We start from the raw sequence: 9,719 nt of genomic DNA, 5'->3' as shown, positions 1-9,719 counted from the left end.
CAAGGGCTGGTTTTCCTGAGCAATTTTCACTATGAAAAAAGTGTTTTGGGAAAATCTGTAATTTGCTATTGTGACATCATAAGCACACATCATTCAAATATTGCATTAATAGATCTTCTTCTTCTTCTTCTTCGTTTGAACCTTGTTCTTCGCCACTTCAAGGGTCGAGGGGCTCTGCCTTTTACCACCCTTGGGCAGTGGCGGCGACGCGGTTTAAATGTTTGGGCAGGTGTCGAGCAGCCATTGAATTGATTCGTCATCCAGTTCACGCAGTCCACGCACACCATTTGGCGCATGGTAGATGGCGCAGTTACAGATGGTGTGGTCTGCGGTTTGTTCCTCCATGCCACACTCACAGATCGCGGATGGAGCCATCCCCCATTTGTGCATGTTGAAGCGAAATAGTCCGACGCCAGTACGAAGGCGGTTGAGCCGCACCCAGGCCTTCCTGGGCAAATGCATTCCGGTTGGATGGTGGCTGGTGTCGGAGATGAAACTTTGGAGTCTTGAGGAGTTCTTCTTCCACTCCGAGCTCCATTGGTGGTCCGCCCAGGTTGCCGCACTGATGGATTGGTCTTCAGCACTTTTCATCAGGAGTTGTGCGGCACGTACAAATGGGTGTCTCGATTTCAGTCGCCGAGGTTTCTCGTTCACAGACTCGTAGAGACTTGAGTAGAGTAAGTGGTTGGGGTTCGTAGCTCGACGAGAGAGAGACAGGATGGCTTCTTCACGACGAAGCTCAGCTGGTTGGATGCCTGCAAGGACAGGGAGATTTTCCGATGGTGTAGGTCGCAGGCATCCTGTCACGATACGCAGGGCGTCGTTTATGGCAGTGTCGATTTGATGGCAGTGGGCACTGCGGCTCCAGACAGGTGCACAGTATTCTGCTGGAGCGTGAACTAGCGCGATGGTGGCAATGCGCAGGGTATCAACTCCGGCTCCCCAGCCAGAGCCGGCCAGACGCCTTAGCAAAGCTGTGCGTGTTGAGATCTTTTTGCGTAGTGACTCCAAATGTTGACGGTAAGTGAGCGACCTGTCCAGGACTACCCCTAGATATTTAGGGTTTGGGCAGAAGGGCAGGGTTTTTCCATTGGTGCTGATCTTGAGCTCACGCTTTGCTTCCCGGTTGTTTAAGTGGAAGGCTGTCGTCACTGTTTTGGTTTCGCTGAGCTTCAGTCTCCATCTCTGGAGGTATGCCGAAAGTGTCGACATGTCCTGGTTTAGAGTCCCTTCTAATGTTTCCCAATGATTCGACAAGTGTAGAATGGCCAAATCATCGGCATAGGCATACTTTGCGGATACCGTGATTGGCAAGTCGTGGGTGTAGATGTTAAACAGAAGGGGGGCCAGGACAGATCCCTGAGGGACGCCATTTTTAAGGCGTCGTAACCTGCTTGGTTTACCACTTCCGGTGGTGAGAGTAAAGCTTCTGTTGTAAACGAGCTCCATGATCATGCGGACCATGTGCCTGTCCGGGAGCAGGCGGAGCAGTTTGCAGGTGAGGCCTTGGTGCCATACAGTGTCGTATGCAGCTGTGAGGTCGAGAAACACAGCACCAGCCTTCTTCTTTGCCTCAAAGCAGTCTTCGATGTCTTGAGTCAAGAGAGTGACTTGGTCCACAGTAGATCTTCCATGTCGAAAACCAGCTTGCTCCCGGGGCAAGAGTGGGTCTATAATTGGTTCGACTCGAGTGTAGATAAGACGTTCGAAGATTTTAAAAGGGATGCAGAGAAGAGATATAGGTCGATAGCTCTTCAGATCCTCTTGTGGCTTATGAGGCTTAGGGATCGCGACTACTTTGGCTCGTCTCCAAATTTTGGGGATCTTGAGTTGGCATAAGCAGGAAGACAGGAATTTTCGCAGCCAAGACTTCATGGCGGTGCCAGCATGGAGTACAAGTTCGGGGCAGATGTTATCGGGACCAGGGGCCTTACGGGTCTTAGTAGATTGTAGGGCAGCGGTGAACTCATCCGACGTAAACTCATCAGAGATGCTTTCCTCGTCTGGTGTTGGGATTTTCCAGAGATCAGACGTTTCCCTCTTTACAAGTTTGGAGAACTTGCGATCGCCTATTTTGTAGGTCCCATTTTTCACCAGTTCTGATGCGATGTTATTGGCAGTAACGGGGCATTGGCGGGAGGGGCGTGCTGAACGACCTGTAAGGTTATTGACAGTACTCCATGCTATCCGGCTAGAGTGTGTAAAGTCGATAGTGTTGACGGTGTTTTTCCATCTCTCAAGCCTCCTTGAGTCTAGCCGATCGAGCAGTTTTGTTGCGGCTGAGGTAGAGGCAGCACCTGGTGAGGCACGAACATAAGAGCGGTATAAATTTTCGCACTCTGAATCCCAGCACGGCGTGTAGTTCTTTCGGCGGCCGCGAGGGATAGCTTGTTTAGCTGCGGATTTGATAGCACGGCAGAAGTCTTGGTAGGCCTCATCCACGTTGGCGGTAGAAGGTGATGGTAGTTCCGCCACATTTTGATTGGTTATGAGGCTGTAGCGATTCCAATTGGCCTTTCTAAAGTTCCATCGCTTCACTGGGGCACTTGGGATGGGAGAGACAAGCTTAGGAGCAGTGATGAGCGAAGGTCGGTGTTGGGAACGTGGGAACTTCTCCAGCACACGTCTGTCAGGAAGAGAGCTGTCTGTGTCCATGCTTGCAAAGGCCAGGTCAGGGTTGGTGCCCGTTCCCCAGCGTCCGGACCAGAAGCTGGCTGGATCTTTTGGGTTGTAGAGGAGGGCGAGGTTGTTGTTCGCAGCCCAAGTAGCCAGGCTTTCTCCGTCGCTGTTGATGTATTTGTAACCCCAGTCGGTGTGCTGGCAGTTAAAGTCACCAGCATAGATACTGGGTGAGGGGAATGCGGGTATAGATGATGGGTTCAGGCGTGAGGATGGTGGCTTGTATACATTGATGATGTTGTAATTTTCAATGCTCACACAAACCCATTCTATTTCTTCATTGACTGAGGAGTTTGCAAGCGTCCAGTTCAAGCTCTCATGGACGAACGTGGCGAGGCCATGTTTCCTGCTTTGGGTTGACCCAGCTAGTGAATAGTGTGGAATTACTAGCTTGTCTGCAGAAGTGCAGTGGGTCTCCTGGAGGAGGATGACAAGAGCTCGGTTCTTATGAGCGAGCTGCTCGATCACATCAATCTTGCTGGATGTGATGCCCTCAGCGTTCAGCTGTAAGATGGTGGGACGACGGTACTTGTCGACAGTGGGACTGCCGCGCTCTGAAAAGAGCGGTTCTCGTGGGGTCTTGTGCTGAGCGCTCCGGGTCGAGGTTCGGTTTTGACAGTCTTCGTTTCGCATTTTTATAATGCTACTTACAGGGGGGACCGCGTGAAGGTGACTGTTCTTCCCCCCACATTAATAGATCATATAACTTCTCATGCAAGTCTTTGATAAAAGGTTGCATTGTGCAAAAAGGACAAAAGTCTCATAAATAAACAGTATATTATCATGAAGTATACGCAAGAAACTTTAAAGAACAAAAAAAAATTTTGGGATATCTTGTTACCCACATGACAATTTGGGGGTTGGCATTTGGTCCCCCAATTTTTTTTAAATGCCACACAACTCCTTAGCTAAATCTTGTAGACTAAAATTGACATCATTTTTGAATTCTGCCTCATGAAAAATGGTGAAATAGACACTTCAACCGACTTTCTACCTCAAATATAACCCTAAAATCAAAAAACATTGGGAACATCAACAGCGCCACCTAGTGACAGCCACAAAACTTCAGAACGCGATATCTCGAAAACCGCTTGTCCGATTTTCAAAATTTTTTTTTTGCCGAGATGCATTTTTTGCATAGCCTACTATGACATATGCTTTAGTCATCAAAATTGAAGACTTGGTTGTTATTTGGATTTGTTGAATTATAATGGAATGCCTCAACATCCTTTAAGCCTACTAAAGTAAAGTGAAAACTTACTGTACTTAGTGCATTGTATCAAATCTGTTCTTACTTTCACCCAGTGGCGTATTCTCCATGCATGCCTTACAATTCTGATGAAATCAGAAATCTTTCAGGAACAATGAATTTAGGCATAGAAATTGAAAAGGTTAATACAGGGTTCGATCTTAACTTTTTTCGCACTAGCCAACCGGACCAGTGGCTCACCATCTGCACTGGTCCGCACGAGATCACACTGGTCCGTCCCATTTACTGATAAAAACAAGATTGTCGTGGGAAGCACGAGGCCAACCCAGGGAAAACCACCTTAAAACGACAATAATGAATGGTGGCAATAACATGGAAATATACAATGGCAATAACAGCAACAACAGTTTATCTAGGCAAGACATTCAATCTACGTTGAGTCTTCAATCTACTTGGGGCTCTTCTTCAATTTCTGAATCCGATGATGGGTCATAATCGGAATCTGATGACGGGACGATCACGGGGTCATAATCGGAATTCGATGTGTGTTTGTCTGGCCTTGTAAACACATAGCCAGTGTCAGGCCTTCTTGACCTCACAGATGAATCGTTTGCCATGGCAGGTTTGGGGTCGAAATCTTTTATTTCTGCTGACTGTAGCTGGATGGTCAGAAGATCTGTTACGTGGTCAGCCCGGAGCCTTGACCTCAGCTTCGTTTTTCTTACGATTTAACACCGTCACGTGATGTTGCGATTGCTTTTTTCTCACGAATTAACACCGTCACGTGATGTTGTGATTGCATTTTTCTTACGGTTTAACACGCACGGATCACATGTTTTGTTGTTTGAAGAGAAGCGCAAACGAGAACCACTCACTCTAAACGATCAAACGACATAATACGATGATATTTTCGCACTGGACAGTCGGACCAGTGCGAAACGATTCGTACTGGTCTGCGGGGAACTCGCACTAGACATTGGCCAAAGGACCAGTGCTAAGATCGAACCCTGGGTTAATAGCAGAACCTCCTCGCTCTCTTAATTTCAATATTCGAAGCAACTGTTCGTTTTCACAAATTTGGCAACTTTGCTGACCCTGGCAACCCCGCATGTTGAGGAGAGCTCAGCATGCGTTGATAATACAATTTTCCTATTCGCTGCTCTTTTACCACACTGGGGCGCAAATGCGACCAAGGCATGCAGATTTGAAATTGCATGCAAAACAAAAATCACTATCTGGAGACAGGGTTGCCAGATTGGCCTTTTTACGGCCAATTTTCAGAAATTTGGCCTTTTTAAAAGTGTTTGGCCAGATAATTTTTGTTTGGCCGCTTGGCCTTTTTTAGTTTCCTGATTGGCATTTGTTTGGCCTTTTTTTCTTTTGGTCTTCATAGTTTAAATCCTTGTGGCTTTCTACTGTAGATACTGTAACGCTGCCTATAGTGTATCAAAGTTTTCAGTCAGATTTCGGCATACACCGCTGCATAGCGCTTCAAGTCCGCTTTCCTGCAATGCAGGCTAAAGATATAAAATTAAGACTTTGGATTCATGGTGCATTCCAAACATTTTATGCAAAACAGCTCAAACAATTATCAGATAAGTAAGGCTCAGATTGCAAGAAAAGCAATAAAACCTAAGGAAAATTTGCAATATATTCCTGGGGACATGCCCCCAGACCACCCTAGACTGGTTGGGACCCTCCCTCCATTGCATGCTTACGAAAATCAACCAGGATACGCCACTGCTTTCACCTGTCAAACTTTATAACAATTTAATGGAAGTTGGCTCTGCATTGCAAAATATCTAAGCTACAAAGAGTTTGCAATGCAGCTGTCCCTGCTTATTAAGCCCATTTTGGGACCGGGCGATTTTGGACTTATTAAGCGAGTGGGCTTATTAACCAGTAGATGAATCTTTGCCATTCCTATACACATAATTGACCATGGTCAATTATACTATGGCTAAAAGCTGCTAAATCTGTTCTACAATTGAAGGGCTTAGAAGCAGACCGGTCTAAACCACAAAAACATTATTTTGAGTAAATCGCAATTGAAGTATTTTGAGTACCAAAAAATCGACAAACAATACACACAACAATGCTTGCAAGTTTATTAGATATTGTGACTTGTAAGCCTCATCTGTTATCCACTGAATGTTTCAAAAAATCGCAATAACTACTGAACAAAATACAAAAATACGGTTAGACCATTGTGGCACACATTGTAACATAACAATACAAACTACAAAAATGCTGTTAGACCATTGTAGCATACATTGTAAGTTACAATTTTGGGAGTTCTATCTACAGTTGGATCTTTTAAGGGCTGAAGAATATTTAGGTTTGGCAGAAAAACTTTACCAAAAGAAAGTGTCAATGCATTTAAGGAATAAAAGCAGTTCTATTGTGAAAAACTTTTGGGATATCATTAACTCACACAACTTTCCTCTAATCATTTTCGTTTTCATGATCTGCTTCGTCTGGTAGCATCTCATCAAGATCCTGATCCGCAGAACTACGCAAGTTCTTATAGAAATCGTGATAGACAGGAGGAACATAATCCAACAAATCGTTGATATCTTAGTTTTAACGGGTTAATCAGCACAGGCTGATCATGAAGACGATTGAGAACTGCCACACCATTGGCTGGTCGACCACGACTTTGACGCTTTGCCAAATCCAATACATTCCATTCAGTAATATCAGTCAAGTTGTACTTGAAATACATTAAACTTGGTGATTCACTGACAAGTCTGATCCATTGAATTTTTAACCACTCCACCTTTCTGCCACCAGTATCCCTTTTTCTGATCACCAGTTCTTTTTTGTAATCACTCACACCAATAAAGTCTTCTGAAGACATGGGAATAACGTTGAAAGGTTTTTTCCTGTTTGCCTCTGCAACAATGTCCATCCACTGCTGCGGAATGTAAACATTCTCATGACGCTTTTTCGCGGTTTCTACTTTTGCAAAGTCACTATCGTTCGGAAGATAACTATGGCCAGAAACCATGAATTTGTAATTGACTTCTTCAATACCAAGTCTAGCTACTCCATAACTCCACAAAAGAACAATATTAATATTTCTGTTTTGGCCACCACAGGAATCGCTGTATGCATGAAATACCTTTTTATTCTCAGCAACTTTCTGAGTCAAGTGTTTCAACAAACATGACCCAATTTCCTGAGAACCACGGCCTGCTTGACCTTCATGCCACAAATACATGAATGCATTGTTGGATGTGCAAGAGTGCACACCAAGATTGTAAGTCCATAGTTGTCTTTTATAATAAGCTACACTTGTAGTCAAGGCAGGTGTTGGCATTGTCTTCTGTAGATCAAACGTGAAAGTGTCGACTCGGGAATCATTTAACATGCTGTCGATTTTCAATTGGTTTTGAGCCTTTTCGGCCTTTCTTTTATGCAGTTCCTACTGAGTTTCAAGTGATGTCTTTTGATTATCGTCTTTCAATGCTTCAATCTTAACTTTAAATGCATCACACTTTTTGCAGGTATCAGTGTGAGGTCTGTGAAAGGACAAGTTAAAATCAGTAACAAATACTCGACGATAACACCATTCTTTGACAGGCTGAATTCCATGGTGCTGGCATTCTTCTATATAAAGTTTAAACATCTTGCTAAGAGATAGACTTGGGCTTAAATAGAGTTTTTTAGGATTGTCTTTTCTGCTATAATGACTACTATAAGTAGGGAAACTGCTAATGTGCTTAAAGACCTGATCTATTTTACATTGGGGTATTTTATTGGCAGGTGTGTGTCTACCTCTTCGGTCAGCAACAGGAGTGCCTTCGCCCGCCATCAGCTGATTTTTCAGTGCCCTATTTAGCCTACCGTTACTGATATTAAGAGTAGCCAAGAACATTGCTTTGCACACTCTAATTGAGCCATCACTAGATGAGAGATAGAAGCATCTTGTTAAGCTACGACGACTTTCGCTTCCTTTTTGTGTGTAGCGATGAGAGACTGGCCTTTGATGTACCAGACCACATAAATATGCATTCTGTGCTGACCAATATTTCATTGCCCAAAAGCCATGAAATATTTTATCAAGTTGAGCATTATCTAGTTTTTCAGCACAATTAAAATGGCAAGTATGTTTTTCCAAATAACGCCTTTTCTTTGCAGCAACAATTTTTCCAGTAACACTGGTATATTCCTCTCCACTATTCCTCAAGCGCTTTCTAGTCGTTCTTTTCCAGTTGTCAGCATTCCGTTTCCGTTTTCGACCTCGAACTTCTAAAAAGAGAGTGTCTGGCATTAGTAGATAATTATGTTAGTTCAATTCCGCTAACTTGAACCATATTGTGGTAATTGAGTGATTACTGCATTAATTAGATGATGCAATAAGATTAGGCTAGCTTACCTGAACATTCTTCTTCACTACTGTCACTCTCTTGTTCAGTTGGCTGGTAAGTCTTATCCACATCAGTACTATCCAATGAACCACTATCACTTGAATCATCATTCATCAAACTATGAACAACGTTAGTAACGTCCGTTATTTTTTTTCCATATCTCGAAGTAAACTTTTGATGGATATCAAAAATTTCAAATAGCCTAAACTGTACCAGTGTTGCCAAGACTGTAAAAGTACCGATTGCCATAACCGAGGTTTCCAAATAGCCAAAAATTTCTAAATCGATAAAATTATGAGGTCCGGTAATGCAAAAACGGCTGACCTTCTCATAAACAAGGTTATTAGCTACCTACTTTTCTATTATACAACCAAGAAACCACACGGCATTTAACATAATCCAATAAAATTGAACATAAACTATAAACTACAAACGTTTTCGGCCATACACACGTTAGCCCTTATCAAGTAACACAAAATATAACTGCTTATCATGTCTACAATGAAAATGAATAACTGATCTAAACACTGAATTGAAAAACGAAATGCAAAATGAAACGACAGAGCATAGGAGAAATTAGGCCCATCACATGGCGTTTAAATTACACAAGGCAAAGACGCATCAAGAAAAGACGTTGAGTAAATAAGAAGCGCCTGAGGCAAACAACTGTGTATTGAGGCGAGGATTGCATGATTTCATTAGCAAAGCCTCGTGGATTTTAGTGTCGAATTCGGTGGAACATTTACGTACAATTCTAAACGACTCCAAGGATGGTTTGTTATTTGAACATGTCTGGCAATCGAATATGTGATCCTTAACTTGGTTGTATATGTCTGTGGTTGAAGAAAGTGACCTCTTTACCAAAATTGTACCTTTCTATTAACACAGAACATCAACTCTTAATACTTTAGCTAGCTAAATACTGCTATCTTGTAATTATGATTCTTGTTTTGGACAACCTATAGGCTAAAAATGAGTCTGCAATAATTTAAAGTTGCCAAAATTGCATCATACAGATTTATACACAACATAATATTGAAATGATATTGAAAATAGCCAAATTTGCAAATAATGACAACTGACAACCCTGAAGCATTTGCACAGCAGCTGCTTTGGCTCAAGCGCAGGGGAAAAATTGTAGCTTAGACCGCTTTGGCTCAAGCGCAGGGAAAAAATTATGGCTTAGACCACTTTGGCTCTAGCAAATATGAAAAAAACCGAAGAGCTTGAAATTAGTCTGCTCATTTCGCCTTCACATACACGTGATAACGGTTAGACTGTTATAGCATAAACAGATAATATCGATATCTGTTGAATGGCATCTTTAAATCAAATTTGACATTTTTGGGGTTAGACCGGTTTGCCTCTAAGCCCTTCAATTATACTATGGCTAAAAGTTGCTACAACTGTACACAATGATTGGTTCTTTTTGTTATATGCCATACATTTTTTGCGGA

This window comes from Aplidium turbinatum, chromosome 5 (assembly GCF_918807975.1).
Source record: "Aplidium turbinatum chromosome 5, kaAplTurb1.1, whole genome shotgun sequence".
In the NCBI taxonomy this organism is placed as follows: Eukaryota; Metazoa; Chordata; class Ascidiacea; order Aplousobranchia; family Polyclinidae; genus Aplidium; species Aplidium turbinatum.
This window is presented reverse-complemented; position numbering follows the sequence as displayed.